The 18,316-nt window shown below is 40.7% G+C and overlaps 1 long non-coding RNA gene across 1 annotated transcript in view; it reads left to right on the top strand.

The window, feature by feature from the left end:
- The window catches only part of LOC141572839 (uncharacterized), a 173,729-nt gene extending 157,298 nt beyond the window's left edge, over positions 1-16,431 (top strand). The window contains exon 5 of the long non-coding RNA XR_012498332.1: positions 16,246-16,431. This is a non-coding gene — a long non-coding RNA (uncharacterized LOC141572839). The remainder of the gene's footprint in view (positions 1-16,245) is intronic.
- Positions 16,432-18,316: the final 1,885 nt, after the last annotated feature.

The following is an 18,316-nucleotide window of genomic DNA, read 5'->3' as shown; positions in this document are numbered from 1 at the left end:
TGGAGGGTCCTCAAAAAATTACAAATAGAGCAACAAGATGATCCAATAATCTCACTTCTGAGTATTTATGCAAAGGAATTTATCAGGATCTCTAAGAGATGCCTGCATCCCCATGTTCACTGCAGCATTAGTTACAACAGCCAACATATGGAAACATCCTAAGTGTCCATTGGTAGATGAATGGATAAAGAAAATTTGGTATATAAGTACAATGGGACATCATTTAATCTTTAAAACAGGAGATTCTGCCATTTGCGGCAACATGGATGAACCACGGACACTCTACTAGCTGAAATAAGCAAGTGGTCTCATTTGTAAGTGAAATCTAAAATCGTCAAAGTCATAGAAGCAAACAGTAGAAGGTTGGTTGCCAGGGGCTCAGGCCAGGAGGAAATGAGGAGATGAAGGTCAGAGGGTACAAAGTCAGTTATTGTGCAGGACCAGTAAGGTCCAGAGGTCTACCGTGGAGCAGTGTGGACAGCTAACCGTGCTGCATTGTACACCTGCGCGTTGCTAGAAGGGCACATCTCATTTAAGTGTCTTACCACACACAAAATAATGATACAGTGGTAATATAAAAGGGGGCAGGAGTAAATTTTGCAAGGTGATTGATAATTTATGGCCTTGATGGTGGTGAATGGTGGCAGAATATGCCACTCCAAAATATGACTGCTGGAGTTCAGAACATGCCACCCCAAAACATGCCGCTTTAGTATATTGGCTCCTTTGAGATTTAGGCACTTGACAAACAGCCAATGTCCGGGAGGCTTTCTCTGAACTCGCTTTGTCTGCCTGAAGACAGATCCTCCTAAAGGAGCAGCAGTCCCATCCCTGGGCATTTCATCAGCCGGGAAAGAGCGACCTTTATCACAAGAGAGGACACTGGAAACGGATGCCACATCCAGACAAACTTCGTCACACTCCCATACCTCCCACCGGTTCTTCTAAGGGCCCATTCATCTCACCCGAGATTCCTTTACTCTCCCTAAGGGGCCTCCCTCCCTCCTCTACCCTTTCCGCTATTAACAGGATATCCAATCCTCCATTCTAAGCCACCCTGGGCAGTTATGGATTTTTCCTGGGGGACCACCCACGAGTACATGAGGTCAACATGTTAATGCACTGCTGTTTGTTTCTCTCGTTAGTCTGCGTTTCCCTGCACGGATCTTAGCTCAGAACTCCAAACAGAAGAGGGAAAATCCTTTGTCCTCCTCTGTGGTGGTGATGGTTTCAGTGTTGTGTCATATCCTCAAACTCACTGATTTGTATACATGAAGTTTGTGTAGCTTTTTACATGTCAATCATACCTCAAGAAAATGTTTAAAAAACACACACACACACAAAGAAACAAAAAGTAAGGTCACTCCACACCCTTGTCGTGGTTTTAAGAGCTTTCACTTGGATGTGACCCTAACTGCTCACCCCAAACAGAAGTTATTACCTTTTGAACAAGATATGGCTTCTAAAACTTTGTATTTGAGATTAAAATAAAATAAAAAATAGGAAGATATAAGACACTCATTCTCCTTTCCTGAACTGAGGCGGTCTGCATCTTGCTAATTGTCATTTCCTACCCTCGTGGTTAGCCAGTGTCAGGGCAAAGGGTGGACCTGAGTTCCCCACCGACCCCTCAGGCCTCCCCGTCTGATTTAGAGCACAGTGTCTGGGACATAAGACATTGTTCTGTAAATACTTGTAAGTAAATTATTAAAATTTAAGATCAAGAAGAGTAAGAGAGTGAGGCCTTGGACAAAACGTCTGAATGGGTGTGTGTGGCAAAATTTGGAGAAGAAATAGCCACTCACTGATTTACAAGGACTCTGTGTGGCATTAGAGTAATGAGAACGAAGGGACGTTTTTTTTTTTCCCAGTGAAAAAGAGACAGAAATAAACCTTATTGTGGTAGCACACATATTCACATATACACATCTCTGTGTGAAAATGTGCTACTTACTGTTGGTCACGTGACAGAGTGATTGTGTGTGTGCTATTAATTGTGGTACTCTCCAGACCCTTCTGTAGGATAGAGAGCCACTCCTGACATCATCGCATCCCGCTGACAGCATTTCTCCACAGCAGCCTTCGCTGCCCACTCCACTGCTCTCCATGGGACTCGGCCGCCCATCCCAGACTCTGATATTATGGTAGCTTTGCCATGGCATTTAACTTGGTTCATTCCGTGCTTTCACACTGTCTCTACCTGGGGTGCACAAGCTGAAATGTAAGTGTTTATTTCAGCATAACTAGTCCATCGTGTGTTGAATGAATGATGAAATGTTTCTTGAGTGAACAAATTAGTAGAGGAATTATTTTTTCTCATGTGAGGTTAAAGGCCATAGTTTCAGCGTATAGTTAGCAGAGTAAGTGTGGGCATCAAAAAAACAGCAAGGCTTAGCTAGTATGCGCCTCAATCATAACACACATTAAGAGCAGGGTAAAGTGCGATTAGCAGGGACAAATGTAACACACAATGTCGGGATTCCACAGCAGGCGCCCTCTGTTAATACTCCTTACATACCCCATGTGTTTCTGCCTTCAGTAAAATCCGAGACATCTTCTGTTTTATACTTGGGAGGGGAGGAGAGATTTGGGGTGGAAAAGAGCTTGGAGAAAAGAGCTTGGTGGTGGGTCCACTTGCTTTGTCTCTTCGTGGATTAATCTCAGCAGCATAGATTTAGGATTGGGGCCCCAAAGCCTCTGCGTCCGAGGAGGAAGATGCACAGGTCTGCAGCCAGGGCATCGAGTAACTGCGTGTGGCCACGGTTGGCACGAAGCTCTCCTCCTCCGCCGAAAATCTGCATCCTTCTGACACTCCAGAGAGGAGAGGTCCTCAGAGCACTGGGGCAGGGCTTCCTGGTGGCATTTCAAGATGGCAGGTGGCTCTGCTGACACCTGTAGCTGCCAGGGGAGCACATGTGCGCAAGGGCAACTGACGTGAGAGCGTGCCAGAGGGCACAGCTTCAGGCTGCAGTTCATGAGCGCAGAGGGGTGTGTGCCTGGGCTCCACAGACACCGCAAGGAAGCAGGGGACCCTGAGGGGACAGCATGCTCATGCCACGACACCAGGCAGCGCCATTTAACCAAGACTCTTGACAGTGGACAAGGGATGGAATTGCTGAGCAATTGGGAAGCCTCAGCAGAAGCTGGAAGCTGTAAATCTGGCCTACCTGGCTGTTCCGGAGCTCTCTGCAGCGACGCTCCGGGAGGAAAACACTTCTGATTCAGAGCCAGGTCGGGTGTGTGACATGACAGCAGCAGACAGCACAAGTGTGACCCAGCGACCAGTCATGATGAAGTGAGCCAGGAAAATAAAGTCAAGAAGCAAATGATAAGCTCAGACTTTCTGCAGGGATTTAAAGCCTGAAGTGAATGAAAAAAATATATTTTTAGTGGAGATAAGTGTTATCAGATAGAGGGATTTCAAATTAGTGGTTTGGAATGCAGCCCAGTTCAGGGAGATGACAAATCCTGACTGTGCCTCAGTCCTGCTTTATGGAAAGAAAATAAAGTGACAATTATTGCCATAGAGAAGATTAGGAAATTGTGAGGAAACCAAAGTTACCCAGGACCAGGCGAGAGGGGGACCAGAATAGAGCCGCAGTGTCCGCAGGAGGCAGGGGTGTGTCTGCATTGGGAAGATGTGTTGATTACAAAACTTAACCCTGATTGTTCTGAAACCATCAGAAAATCCCAGTTATTAAACCAGTAAGTCGTCTGTGTCCTTGGCAACATGATGCCATCAGGTCGTTAGTGGGCTGGGTTAAGGGCAGGACCATTACCAGGGTCCTTTCTGGCCCCAGGGCTGTGGACAGGAGCGGCTGCCTGGGCTGGGGGATGAGGGAAGAAAGACTGAGATGGAAGTGGGGCGTTTCAGTCTGTCCACTGCCCTGGCTGGAACTCAGCTGGCCCCACGTGATTGCAAGAGAGCCAGGAAACCTGCTGGAACTCGCATAGTTCAAAACAAACAATGCTCCTGTGTCTCCTTTACTGTCAGGCCTTCACTTTCAGTCACCAAATGTGTGTGGGGGTTCCCCACACCAAGTAATCCTGCAACAGCAGCTCGGTGCTGTGATTCAGTTCAGTGCTGGCACCACCTACCAGGAGACGGCGTCAGATCCCCCAGGGTGCGGGCTCAGCCCCACAGTGCTGCCCTCACCCTGCTTCAGATGTGAGTCTGCCCCAGCCCATGTCGTGGGCGGTGTTTTAGCAGGGGACCCTCCCAAGCCCTGCTCCTCCCGCGCTTGCTATGGGCCCAGCACATAATTCTGCCGGTCCTGGTGGCACCTCTGCCCTTCTCTCATGGCACTGAGTTTTCACCAGTGTCTACTGGAAGCTCGGGCTTTTGTTCAGGAGGGACATTGGGGGACGTGTCTGGGCAACACTGCAGCTGCTGCTCTTCCCACCCCAAATCGTCACCACTGAATGTTTTCCTCAGGTTTCACAGAAATGTTTGTAAGGTCCTTGTGTGGTGTGTGGAGAGATGCCTATGAACTCTATGAAAACTGCCCTGGACCTTCAGCCCCCGGGACGCCTCATGTTCTCACCAGCCCCTCCTTGTTCTTTGCTGAGTCATTAACTTCTGCTCAGTCCTTCTGCCTGGTCCCTGAGAAACAAGTAGTCACATTGTCTCACCCTCTAGGCACCTGTTTATCCTTCAGTTTCAGGTTAGCTGTTACTCTGTGACATCCGTTCTCTTGTGGGTTTAAAGTTTGCGAATTTGAGGGTGGTGGGAATGGTTTAATTGCTGTTATAACAGTGGGAGCAATGCTGTTTGCAAATTTCACGTTCCACGCAGAAACTAGAGGTCATTTGCTTTTTAAGAACCTTTTGTGCTTTCACTTTGACCAACTGTGAACTTGTCTGGCCAGTTCCAGAAAGCTGTATGTTCAGCTCCCCCACTTAGTTCAGAAATGCCTTTCATGCGATTCTCTGATTCACTTAATCCTATAGGTCCAACAGTCGAAGGCAGGACGACATAGGGTCTTAGCAAGATGACCCTGGCCTCGGACTCCAGTGTTTCTGGTACACGAGCCCCTGACATCATCAGGGATTCAGCACTGGTCTTGTGTCTTGAACTTTAAGTTTCCTACATAGAGCTGTTCCTCCAAACTAGGAAACAGAGAAGCTAATCCAAGAAAAGTTATTTCTAAAGACTCAACAATTGAGGGGAAGAGTAGGACTGTCGCCAATCCTATCACATTAAAATAAAAGGGATATCGTCTTTGCTACGTTTGATCCTCTTTCTGCTTCCAGAAGATTATATCCATAGATTTAGTGTTTGTTTTGTTGTAGCACAGTGGGTGGCATCCTTTCTAGGATAGTATTTTAAAAATCAGATTATCTCTTCTGAAAACTATAGCTGAGAAGAATAGGCTTATATTCGGTCTAATACTTATTTGTGAGTCTCCTCATTGATACCGTATGTATTGCGAGTACAGATTGCATTGGAATAATCCCTTCCACGGGGAAGCTGGCAATTCTTTGTATCAAGACTGGTAACATCCTGTTACTTTAGAACTCCAAGGCCATGAAAAACTCTAAGAAGCTTCTGGATAGTATTTTATTCCATATATTAAATCACGTGTTGAACATTTGACCCTATAATATTTGCATTGAAATTTCTGTAATCGGGTCATCCATAAATCATCTACATGCTAAATCAATGATGGCATTTGCCGAAACAGAAAATCCTATTCTTTTGTTGCACCGCTGACAGCAGTTGCCTTAGTGTTCCCCTCAGCCTGTCTCTAGGGCCCTGACGTCCCTTTTCGGAGACTAGTTTCTTTAGAAAATGTGTAATAGTAAATTATTTCCCTTTCCCCCTGAGATGTATGCCTTTTTGAAAGCCTCTTGTCAGTTTTATGTCCAAGGACAGTCTTTCTGAAGGACCCAGAAGCCTTTCCTTTGAAACATAATTATCAACAAGCTTCAATTCACTCTTTCCTATTACATGTTAATTTAACCAGTGTGTCTTCTAGCAATTTATTTTTTCCTCTTTATCACAACTCTATCTTTTGTCACTACTATTTATTTGTACGTGATGACTTAATCTAGATCTTGCAATTTAAGCACTGAAGGTAGCAACAGTGGAGAGTGTCCTGAAGAAGAGATGCTAGGGGAGGGGTGGCAGACCTCCCTCCTCCTGCACCTTAGGAGTCATGTCACTTACCTCCACCTGGGTCAGAGGGGACAGTCCAACCTGACGTCAGTACTACCTCCACCCACTTACACTAAGCTTCTCATTTTTCTTTTACTCTGAACAAAGTTATCAGTTTTATGTGAAGTTTTCCAATTGATGAAGTATTTATGTTTCGGGTTGTAACAATGGTAACAACAAAATTAATTTAGCTGATCAATTTTTTTAATAATCAAAAACTTATTTTGGAATTGAAATACAGAGTGGTTTTACTTTTGGTCATGAAAGAAAATTTTCTGTCAACAAATATACACTAGAAACAATCTCAAAACCTATAAAAGTTGTTTTAAAACAACCAATAAACCACTTCTCAGTGGAGAGATCATAGCGCACTCTTATGACTGTACTGAAATCATGTCATACATATGTATTGATATTTTAAGAAGTGTCACATTGTACTAGTGCTGGAGTTGAAACCCGTCAGCACATGCACGTTGCTGGACTCAGCTGACGTCCCAAAGGACATAACCCTGGAACTGTTCATAACAGAATTGCAAGAACTGACCCAAAACACGAAAAATTGACGTTTGATCAGCAATAATTCTTTGAAGGAAAGACTCCCTTTGTATACTAGGTTATACGCTAAGGCTTCTAAAAATATGCCGACTATTTTACAATAACATTGGCAGTCTGGAGGCCCTGTTTCAGTGGATGGGAAGGATTGGGCTTGCCCAGGCACAGGATACACTGATGTCTGCATCAGGTCCTAAGCAGATGGGTGTGGACCGCCTACAGGAAGCCAGAATCAATTCCATTTAGGTCTGTCACTGTTCAGGCATTAAATATATATTTCTTTTGCAATTGAAGTAGCTCATCTGGAATATTTTTCAATTATAAATGGAATGCAATCTTATCAAATGCTTATATGACTCCCCAAATTGGATGATTGAATGCACTAAACCAAAGTAAACAAACAACAATAGCAAAAACTGGTCTGCCAGCTCCAATGTATTTTCATTACATGTTTGTTCATTCAGAAATCATTTTAAAAACTCATTCTCAGTTCCATAAAGAATTCTATCTACAGAATGCTGCTAAAAAAGACTATCAACCCTCCGGGCAATGACATCGGGAAGAGTTCCAGACAAAACCTCATCTGACACTCAGTCCATGAGGCACTTGCCCAGAAGCAAAACTTCAGAGTCAAGAGGTGGCCCAGCGGCTCCTTGGGGACCAGCGAGTGCATCCTCTGCAAACCCAGGTGCAGGAGCTGAGCCCCAGGGCCAGCTGCGTTCAGCTTGCACGTATTAGCACCAGGTTCCTTTCTTCTGTTACGGATGCTCTCTCATGGCTTTAACCTATAGCCCACCTCTTAATCTGCTCAATTTAGCCACCATTTCTCATAGATTCCTACATGACTTCTTTGTAGTAACCACACAGGGGGCAAACGTATTCGGAGAAGGGACGCTGGAGTCCTGGGTGGTTGGTTTTTCAGTGTCCCCGTTGCCGAAAACCCTGGAGATTTATGAGGTTATGTATATGCATACAGTAGATTTAAAGATCACATTCCATACATTTTGGTTTACTTGTCAGTCATGTAAAACGTGTATACTTTGGAAGCATAGAGCTGAAATCTGCAACAACAGTAACTGCTTAATATCAGCACACACAGTCACCTTATGAGGTTTTGTCAGTTACCCATTTGAAGCATGTTAATTTGTATAAAGTATTCCACGATAGTTACTATGGATCACACATTTTTATTTATAATAAAATAACTCACATTTACTGAGTCCTTATATAACAGGTACTTTCTAAGTTCTCCACAGTGGATTATCTCCTTCAGTTGTGCCCCAACAACTGGAGGCAAGGATTGACAGACCCAGTCTGTGAGCGACGAAATTGATGGACAAGGCGCTCTGTAATCTGATGCAGACTCCCCACCACTCATGAAAATGCAGAGTCTTTGAAACAGAATTAAGCAGGTAGACATGCCATCTTCTAGGTGTAAAATGTCCATCTCAAAATTATCGGCACTGATTTGAATTTCTAAATCAGAGCATTATTGTTCGAGGTTGAAAGAGACTCTACAAAGACTCACTGTAATGTCATTATTTCTACAAAAATACCATCTTCCTGCACTCCAGTCAACATAGCTCCATGTATGCCCTTACATTTCCAAGCGATTCCATCTGAGTTTGAAACTCCGTGATCTTTATGTCTTTTCATTGAGATTTGTTCCAGACACAGAGCACTTCCGTCTCTACTTTATGCCACCCACTTTTGAAATCACTAGATTACTGTGACGACAGACAACACTGACACACCCAAGAAGAAAACGCCAAGATATTTCTTATTGTCAAAACTGTCTGACACTATTGAGACTCAATCCAGAAGCCTGCCTTAGAGGAATATGCTCGAAAATCTCCCCATCCTATTCCATGCTGTGAGCTCGCCACCCTGTCCCCCTTCCTCGGCTGCTGCGTTTTACTATAAAGGAGTCACAGCTGCTATGGATGTGGCATCTGAGGGCCCCGGAATGAGGCAGTGAGGGAAGTCATGCCATTTACCTGCCTAAGAAGGAGAAAAGGGGGGCACAGTCCATGATCCTGCAGAAAGTAAGGTTGTCTTTAAGGATCACAGGGCCGTGTGAAAAGGGAAACAGTGCTAGTGTTAAAGAGTTTGTTTTGGAAAATAAGCAAAGTCCTACCACAGTTTAAAGAGAGAGTTTTATCTGAGAGTGTTACTGTGTTTCCCCGAAAATAAGACCTCGCCAGACAGTCAGCTCTAATGTGTCTTTTGGAGCAAAAATTAATATAAGACCAAGTCTTATTTTACTATAAGACACGGTCTTAATATAATATAATATAATATAATATAATATAATATAATATAATGATATAATATGATACAATAAATAAATATAATACCGGGTCTTATATACCAGCCCAGGATTCAGTTGTTTGGGATATGAGTAAGCTGCACAATAGCAAGGGTAAAGTTCAAATGTTAGCGATGACATACTATCTGGGTATGCCACTTGTCCATTAAGCATCGGTGTTAACAACGCTTTGTGTATTCTTGGTGGGTTCCTAAGACACATGCATGTTTTTATTAAAATCAATCTGTCATTTACCAAGTATCAATATCACCTAAATATTTATCTATTGGATGACACTTCAGAGAAAATTCAAGTTGTAGATTATACATAATTTTATTTAACTTGAAATACGATGGCTGACTTTATGTTCACAAAATCATACCTAACCTTCATCTGCAAAGAGTTACAGAGACTAAAACTTTTAATGTGTTACCTTCAGCTTAGTTGAAATGCTGGTTTTCTCCTGAGCCTCTAATGCAAAGCGTGCGAAGGGGAGCAGCAGGCTCCCACGTTTATTTTATTGAACTACAATCACATATAAAGTGAGTGGCTTTCCAGCAGCTACAGGGTTTTGAGGGAGTTTGAGGAAGGAGGAAGCAGAAAGAAGGAGTACAGACCAGCAGTGACACAGCCCCAGGGCTCTGCAGCTCACGTGATGTTTCACTCGGCGCCATTACACTTGCTGGCGGTAAAAACCCAACTTCCCAGTTTCCATGCTCATGCCTTTTGTATTCTAGTTTTGTATTTTTGTAGGGAGGCAGGTTAGGATACCACAAAGCAGAGCAGCATGAGACACACTGCACACGTTAGGGTCAAATAATCAGGTTGGCAACCTGGATTTGACGACTTACTGTGCCTCCTTGGGAAAATCACTTACAATTCTGTGCCTCAGCTTCTTTATCTGTAAAATTAGAGTAATAATAGAACCTAATCCAGATTGTTAAGAATGTTCAATATCACAATCCATATAAAGTTCTTAGAATAGTGAGTGTTCAGTATATCGTTTTAATTAATCATGTACGTAGCGATGTGAAACAGTCAGTAGAGTAATAGTAACTCAGTAAGATATATTCCTCTTCATTTCTGCTTAAGAAGCATAAAAATATGTGGTAGACCTCAAGTAGGTACAAAGCAGGTGGCCCTTTGTTGATTCACTGAATGTGCAGTCAGATTCTAATGAGCAGACATCCACGCACTCATACACATGTACACCACAGGATAAGCACAGTCGTTACGGAACACCACTCTGCACTGAATGCTGTCCCCCCAAATGCACATGTTGAAACGCTAATACCAACATGACGGTATCTGGAGGTGGAGCCTTCGGGGGTGATTAGGATTGTTCTGTGTCACGGAGGTGCTACCCCCATCTTGGGATTGATGCCCTCATAACACAAGGAAGAGCCAGGAGATCTCTCCCTCTCTCTGAGAGGCTGAGTGAGGACATACCCAGGAGGGGGCCCCCACCAGGCCCTGCCATGCCGGCACCTGACCTGGGACTTCCACCCCCCAAACTATGAGAAATAAAGCTCTGCTATTCAAACCATGCAATGTGTGGTGCTTGTTACAGAAGCCCAAGCTGATTAAGACAGTTCATAAGTTAATCTTAGTAGTTACGATTATAGACACAAGAAATCATTGATTAGGACGAGTCATGAATGACTACAGAGGTGACAACTCAGGTGTCTATTTTTATGAGACAAAATGAGTCTTAAAATTACCATATTTTAAAAGGAATTATGTAGCTTTTCTTAGGCTCACTAAAAACGGAAATATACCAAACTGTACTAATTCATAAAAATTTAATGGTATAAAAATAAAAGTAAAACTCTACTGTCTTTGCTAAATAAATCAAACAATAGAACACACAGTGAGAAAGGTTTCATGCAACCAAAAACCTATGTCCGTCCTTGTATTCAAACTGCAATATAAATAATGGTACCACATTTTTTTACACTGGGGAAAGATTAAATTGTTCAAAAGCTTAACTGAATTAAGAAATAGTCATGATATTGTTTGTATGTATGTGACAGATTAATGAATTCTAATGGGAACTAAAACTGAATTCCAAAGTCAGAATTTTGTTCATCCTTTCATTAAAAAAAGCTAAAAATCAGACTTCATAAAAAATAAAGGATTAATGCCTTCAAGAAATACAGCTAATAGAGGCTATTATTCTTTTATATTTTTTCCCAATTTTAATAACTGATTCAACCCCTTTTTAAATCTATCACTCTGGAATGTTGTGATCCCCATTTTAAATTTACTCATATGTATGGTTTTTAATATTTTTAAACTATTTATGTATTTCTGTTAAGGTTTTGATATATGTTTTGGCTTAATTTCATATTGTCAAAGTGGGGTGACCTTTGGATTTGATTGTTTGGTACTAATAAGATAAAGAATGTGGTGTCTAATGAATCTTGTTTCTGGAAAGAATGATGGACGGTTCATTTGGAATTCTGTACGCGTGGCACGGCCAAGGCTGAGGCATCTTTGGCACCTAACTAATTTTAGAGAGATTTTATTGATCACACAGAGATGGGGCACATTTTCATCATGTTCCTAGCACTCTATTGCCTGAGGTACCAAAATCCATTAAAGAGGGCTTATAAACTTTGTTTAAACTGGATCCTAAATTGTGTCTTGATGTATGGTCAACAACAGCTCTGGAAAATCAATCTCAGGTACTCAGGCATATTAAAACCATCTTCTTCAATTTTAATTGCTCAAATGCCTGATCTTCTGAGGTGCAGCTGTTCGTGAAGCTAAATGACTTTTCCAGATAGGAGTTTCCTCTTAAGTTCCCTTCATAAGGCATTTTAACTGCTTCATTATTTTATTTATTTTTATTTTTTTGTCTTTTTCTGAACCAAAGATAAGTTACTAACACTTAAAAATGTTTATTTATTTATTTATTTATTGTAATTTCACAAGGGGATAATATTTTTCCAGAACCATTATTTGAAGTTAAAACAACTTCCTAACAGGCTGTGTAACTGGCTCAAGTTGATGGTGGAGGCAGGATTAGAGCCCAAAAGGCAAGACTCAAAGCCTGTGCCCTCCCAGTCCCACCCCCCCGCCACACACACCCCGCATTACATGTGTGGACATTTATTTGTTCTTTGGTCTGATGTTGAGTTGTTTTTAGAAATCTAAGTTTCTGGGTTTTCCTAGAGGCATGTACGAAACCCTCTAATCCCTATCGATGCTCAGAAACGTTCTATCACTTAAGGCTCAATAGAGGAGACCAAATGCCTCACCGATCTGCACAAAATGAGCGCGAGTCTGCCTGAGTTGTCGTACATGCTTGTGTGCGCGATTTAAGTGTCTGCCACTCTATGTATTCTTCACACCTCCACATATGCGCACGCGCACACACACGCTCCAGAGATGTGATGTGTGCGGAACGTGTGTTTCCACCAAAATTTGGTCAAGTCGTTATCTACTCTGTACACATTGGGAAGTTTCCATTGACAGAGTTTCTTTAAAATTAAGCAAACAAAAATGAATACATGAATGAGAATTTAAACTGTAGTCACCTTTTCTTACAATTACGTTTTTATTCTAGTCTCATCTAAACTATTGAACTTTTTTATCAGTAAAAAAAAAAAAGAAGAAAGAAAACACTTTTAGGTGAGCTGAATATTCTATCTAATTCAATATTTACAATTTGTTGGAGTCACTCAAGTGACAAATTGCCCTGACTTGTCACTGTCACCTAACTTCCTTTTAGCTATTCACTCCCATCCTCCTGGATGAACTGTGACACTTCTATATATTTAATATAACACTTTCCCTAGGGGTTAAGTTTTGCCTAAGCGTTGCATGGTATTTGTTGAAAGAAAGTCCCTTAAGGACCCATGGAGACCTTTGGCCAACATAAAGCTTGGCAGAAGGTCCCACACTCCTTGATGGTCTGGGGACAGATTCATTGACCAAGGGGGGCAGAATTCAAAACTCAATCATTATGTTAAATGTTCAGGGACAGGCTCCACACATCAAGTGTTAGGTATCAAACAAGTGGGAACAACATTGCATGAGTCAGCATAAAATTCTTGAGCAATGTTTTATACGCATTTTAAATTGTCAGAAAAATTGGGAAATATTTATTTTCATTGCTGTATGGACAAACCCAGAATTATTAGAAGTAACTAAATACTAAAATTATGTAATATGCACTACATTTTGAAAACTTATTCTCCTTCATATAGGAGATAATATATGCGTGAAATATTTGCAAACATTTTAAATGCTACTAAAGATCACAAAACTGCCTTCTCATTTAAAAACATTTTTTGCTATATACTTATTCAGCCTCTGTTGCCTTAAAGGTTTTGCAATATATTTTGGGTGGTGGCCAGCGTGGACTTATAAACATTTAAAAATTATCAAGGAAGGAGGCTTGCGTGTGACAGGAGTCGAAACATGAGCTGGTAATAAATTTATTATCGCTTCGGTTTTGTAAAATCGGCAACATGGACATGCTTCTCAGAAACACACATTTTTCGGGGAGCAGAAATATTCATGGGACTGTTTAGACAGACCACCCGGTAAACCCGGATCCAAACGCTGGGAGGTGCTGCAGGCAGAAGACTGGGGGCTGCAGGAGGGTCAGGAGAGAAAACCAGTTTGCAAGGAAGTAGAAACGCTCAGTCTGGTTGTGAGGTGCTCTTGGTAATGAGACACAGGAAGCCAAGGGAGAGGCGGCGACAGGCGGTGTTGATCAGGCGTGCAAAGGATCGTCATTCCACGCTGTGTGTCGGAGGAGAGGCTGTGTCCTTGCTGAATTCCACAGGAGAGACAGAAAGAAAAAGCCGAAGACAGGACGTTTGTAAAAGATACGATTTTTAAAAACTTTAAAATGATGGGCTCTTATTCTACTACTTTAACATTACAAAATATTCCGTCAATTGTAAATTTTCAAAACATATGTAATAGCAAGTTGGGTGTAAAATAATTCTATTTCATTCAAAGTGATGTTAAGGCTTTAAAACTACATTCTAAAATATCATTCTCTATATTCTTTGCTACAAAGAAACTGTAAACAAAATTTTTTAAAGAGCAAAACAGTGCCTACCAGACGTGTGCAAGTGTAGTAATACCCTGGGCAGAAGTTTGTAACCAATGGCTTAGCTCTCTGGGAACTCAAAATGATTCTCAAAAATAGACCAGACTGTCATAATATTTGATCTGTTAACATGCGCTTGCAAATGTGTAATGTATGTAATATAACCACAAACGACAGCAATAGGCAAGATCCATCGTTAAAATAAAGGTAAGGGAGTTTAGCCCATAGAATTATTCTCAGTTTCTTCTTCCTGTCACACACCTCAAAGTAAATTAAAATGTATCTTTATTGTTATAAAAGAAAATAAATAATTTTAAGTTTGCTAAGTCCAAAGAACATGTAGAAATGAAAATGAATTTCTAGTTAAGTATTTAAAAGTTGTAAATCATTTTATTACAAAAAGTGAACACTTAGGATGAGTGTTCGAGATTTGAGGCCTGAGCACTTCCAAGCACTTTTCATACTGACGGTTGCTAATATTATTTTCAATTTTTATTTAATGTTCTCTGTATAATGATATATTCCGAATAATACAGTGTTAATAATATGACTGAGCTATTATTAACTGTTAGGCTTGTGACTTTGTTTTTCTCATTCTTTCAAAGATAATTTAATTGGCAACATTTGTATAGATATTTTGTATTAATGTTAAAGACACAGTCTGCTATCCCCGCCAACTTAAGTTATATTCCCCTGAAATCTTAAGCGTCAAATAATGTTTGTAAAGTTAGGAACTGAAGTCAAGGGACTGGGGTTTTATTTTGACTCTCCCATTTGCAAGCGATGTGCCTTTGGGAAGTTGATTTCACTCGGGAGACTCTGTTCTCTTATGAATGATAATACCTGCCTCCGTAGGGTCCACATCCACTTGGGTTTTGATGGGCTGGCAAAGTGCAGCTTGCGGGTATCATCTGGATTGCTCATTCATTCGTTTAGTCATTTGTTTATTTAGACAAATATTTTCAGAAACCCTGCTTACATGTTGCAACCCTTCCGTGCATTTTGGACACGTCAGTGAACAGATAAAAACTCTTGTCCCCTAAGAGCTTGTAGTCTAGCAACCGCCAGACCAAACAGTCAGAGCAGAGAAGCATATTAAGAACCCATAGAAAAAACACCAAGATCACATGTTTATAGACTTCAGTTGTCCTGTTTGATGGTGCACAATTGTAACATGTTTTAATAACTAAATTGGGAATTTGGCCCAGTAGATTTCAATAAAGTGAAGGTTAAGTGTATTTATTTAGCAGCAATTATTAAAATGTAAAGTTTTAATTGCAATTATTAAATTTTAATTGTTAAATTTATCATTTAGAATATTATAAATCTGTTCCTATTACTTCTCAAATCTTTTTTCTTCTTCTTTTTTTTTTATTCTTAGCCTTCCAGCTCTTTTTCTGCGAACTAAGTAAATGATCAACAATTTGAGTAATTCATAGATAGTTATTGTGTTAAAGTTTACAGTATTTTGGACAATCTACAGAAATAACTACTTTCTTCTAACCATTGATATTTTCCATCAAACTTACTATATCTTCAGCTGAAAGGAAAGCAGAAGGTGAAAAATTTAAACACTTTTAAGCCCCTGCTATCTGTCTGATGATTTAATGTCTGGAGATACCCATAGCAACCATGGCAGCTGTGCACCCATATCAGCATTAATTAGAAATAAAAAAATAAGAACTGAGTTGGTAAATGGCAGTAAATGGTTGATCCCTGGTCTGTCTGAAAGCATCCTGTGTTCATGTAATTATACCAAGTTGAATATGGACATGTTATTAGAGAAAAGCAGATATTTCTGTATACATAAGCCACATAAAAGTGAAAGGGACATGGGTGCAGGAATATAACTGATGCATTTCTAGGAGTAAGAGAGATTTCATGGATGTAAACCCACCTGTGCAGTCAGAGCACACAGATGGAGAGGTGACACAGGTCCTGGGTAGGCACTCTCACTGTCCCATCTTTAGATGTCGGACCAAGTGTGTGAAGTGATTCAACTAAAACTCACCATGAAACAGTCAAGATGTCACCAGTTCAGAAGTACATGTTTTCTGCCCCAAATTACTTCTCTTCTAATATGTGCTTCTTGACCCAGCAGGATATTGGCAATAACTTTCACAAAACTTTTCGTTGCTTTTTTGTCCAAATACCCAGGGAACCAAGCTCTTAAAGATTTCCAAACATCAACCTCATCAATCATTCTGACAGCCGTTGGGCTGGATCAGAGACCCATAAAAGTCACCGTGTGGATGAAAATACAATGCAGTAGAAAACTGTTGGAAATGAAAACTCTCCATCATTCTATCATAGTCTACCTACTCGAATTTTCATGCTTCAATAGAAAAGAGAGAATGAAATCAGCAAGTAGAATGACAGGTGAGACGTGAAAAATCTAACTTTAAAAACTGATCTGCGTGTCCTTTCTCAAATGTGTCCTAGGAGTATTTAATTTTTCTTCATCATCTGAATGCTTATATAACACATTTTGATTTCATATTTGCATTCTTCTCAACCAGTGATTGGTAAACAATTCCTTCACAACACTTTTAACTTTCTCATAATGAAACTTCTCATTGAAGTTTACAAGCTTCATAGCCATATCTTTTAAAAGTAGTTTTAACTCATATAAAAATTAGGGACACTGTTTTCTATTTGCTTGTTTGTTTACTTAAGTTTTTTTTCCCCAGAAAAATACACCACTTTTTTCCCTAAAATAAATGTGTAGAATCTGAATGATTACATGTTTGAAGTTTGGCTTTTCTAACAAATGAACCAGGCTATGTGGGAAATAATGTTGCCAAAATATCCCCTTAAGTAAACATTACTAATAAGTAGTAAGCTATCTGAAGGTATCTGGAGCACAGTTATTTGGAAATCATTTTAAGAAGATGAAACTTAGTAATTGCACAAGATATGTAATTTATATACTTAATTTCCGACTTGACTTATTTCAGACCAAGATCTAGCTTGAACAGTATTCAGTATATAGACATGTTTGGTGGGGAATTCCTTTTGCGTGTTCCCACTACATATGTTTAATTGGATTTACAAATAGTGTTGCTTTGAAAGGCCTGTGAAAGATTTTAGAACAAGATATTTCCACAATAAGGAAATTTATTGAATATTCTGATGGGGCGAAGCAAGAGAGTAAAAGTTTTAAAAAATATCATTTTTCACCATATGCTATTTTTACCAATTATCAAATTAGAGAAAGTAAAGCAAAATAATATATTTAATAGTTGTAAATGAAGAACAAATTCCATTTTTGAGTGAGGTAAAAACGACAGTTTTCTTGACAGTTTCCTGAAATGATGCAGTTGATACTTGTTTGTAGAGGAATCGCCCTCTGCTGAGTTCCTGGGCTCACTCATGGTCATGGCTTGTGGGCTTTATCTATTAGTAGAGTCACTTCTGTTACCGTTATGTGTAGTTCCAAGCTTTGGCTCTGCCGCCAGCATCGCGCTGCGAGCAGGATGCCCAGGGACGCAGGCCGCACGAGTGCCCCAGTGTCTCTCAGACAACTGGAGACTCCGGCTCTCATGCAAATGCACAGTTAAAGCTGTCAGTCGGATCAGATTCTCTGTGTTGCCCATGTTCTTAGATGGAGATGCTGAAAGGTTTATTTCAAAACTAACACTTTATCCCTTTGTCCAGCAGTTGTACCGAAGCTTGTAAATTAGTCGTTAATTCTCAGTGATTCTCAGTAGGATGTAAGCAAGTGTGCAATACTTTGCCATTTGTGTCATCAAAGTAATGTGAATTAATCAATTGCCTACTTTATATTTAAATATGAAATATATGTTCATTTAATGGAGATTTTATAGAGAAAGATAAGCTTAAATGAGGAATTCCTTCCTTATTCGTACGGCACAAAGAATTACAGAGGGTGCGGTCTTAGCCAAATGGGCCAAACGGGCCAAATGGCAGTGTGTCAGTCACGCAAGGTGGGTGAGTCACAGAGGGCTGCTGCAGGGCCAGGTGCCTGAGGTAGCAGTCCTTCCTGAGACTGAGAATTGCTAGGAGGGTGGATCTCATGGTCACTGTCCCTATCACAAAATGATAACAAATAAAGAGAACGGAGGAGGCTTCTGGAGGTGACGGGCGTAGTACAGGCTGTGGCGCTGGTTAAAGTTCATCTCCAAACTCACCAAGGTTTATGCATTCAATATGCACAGCGGTTTGTCTGCCAGTCACACCTCAGGGAAGTGGTTTACAAAACTTAATA

The sequence above is a fragment of the Rhinolophus sinicus genome, linkage group LG07 (genome assembly GCF_036562045.2).
Source record: "Rhinolophus sinicus isolate RSC01 linkage group LG07, ASM3656204v1, whole genome shotgun sequence".
NCBI classification, from domain to species: domain Eukaryota; kingdom Metazoa; phylum Chordata; class Mammalia; order Chiroptera; family Rhinolophidae; genus Rhinolophus; species Rhinolophus sinicus.
The sequence above is the reverse complement of the archived record's forward strand: the minus strand, read 5'-3'. Positions and strand labels throughout refer to the sequence as shown.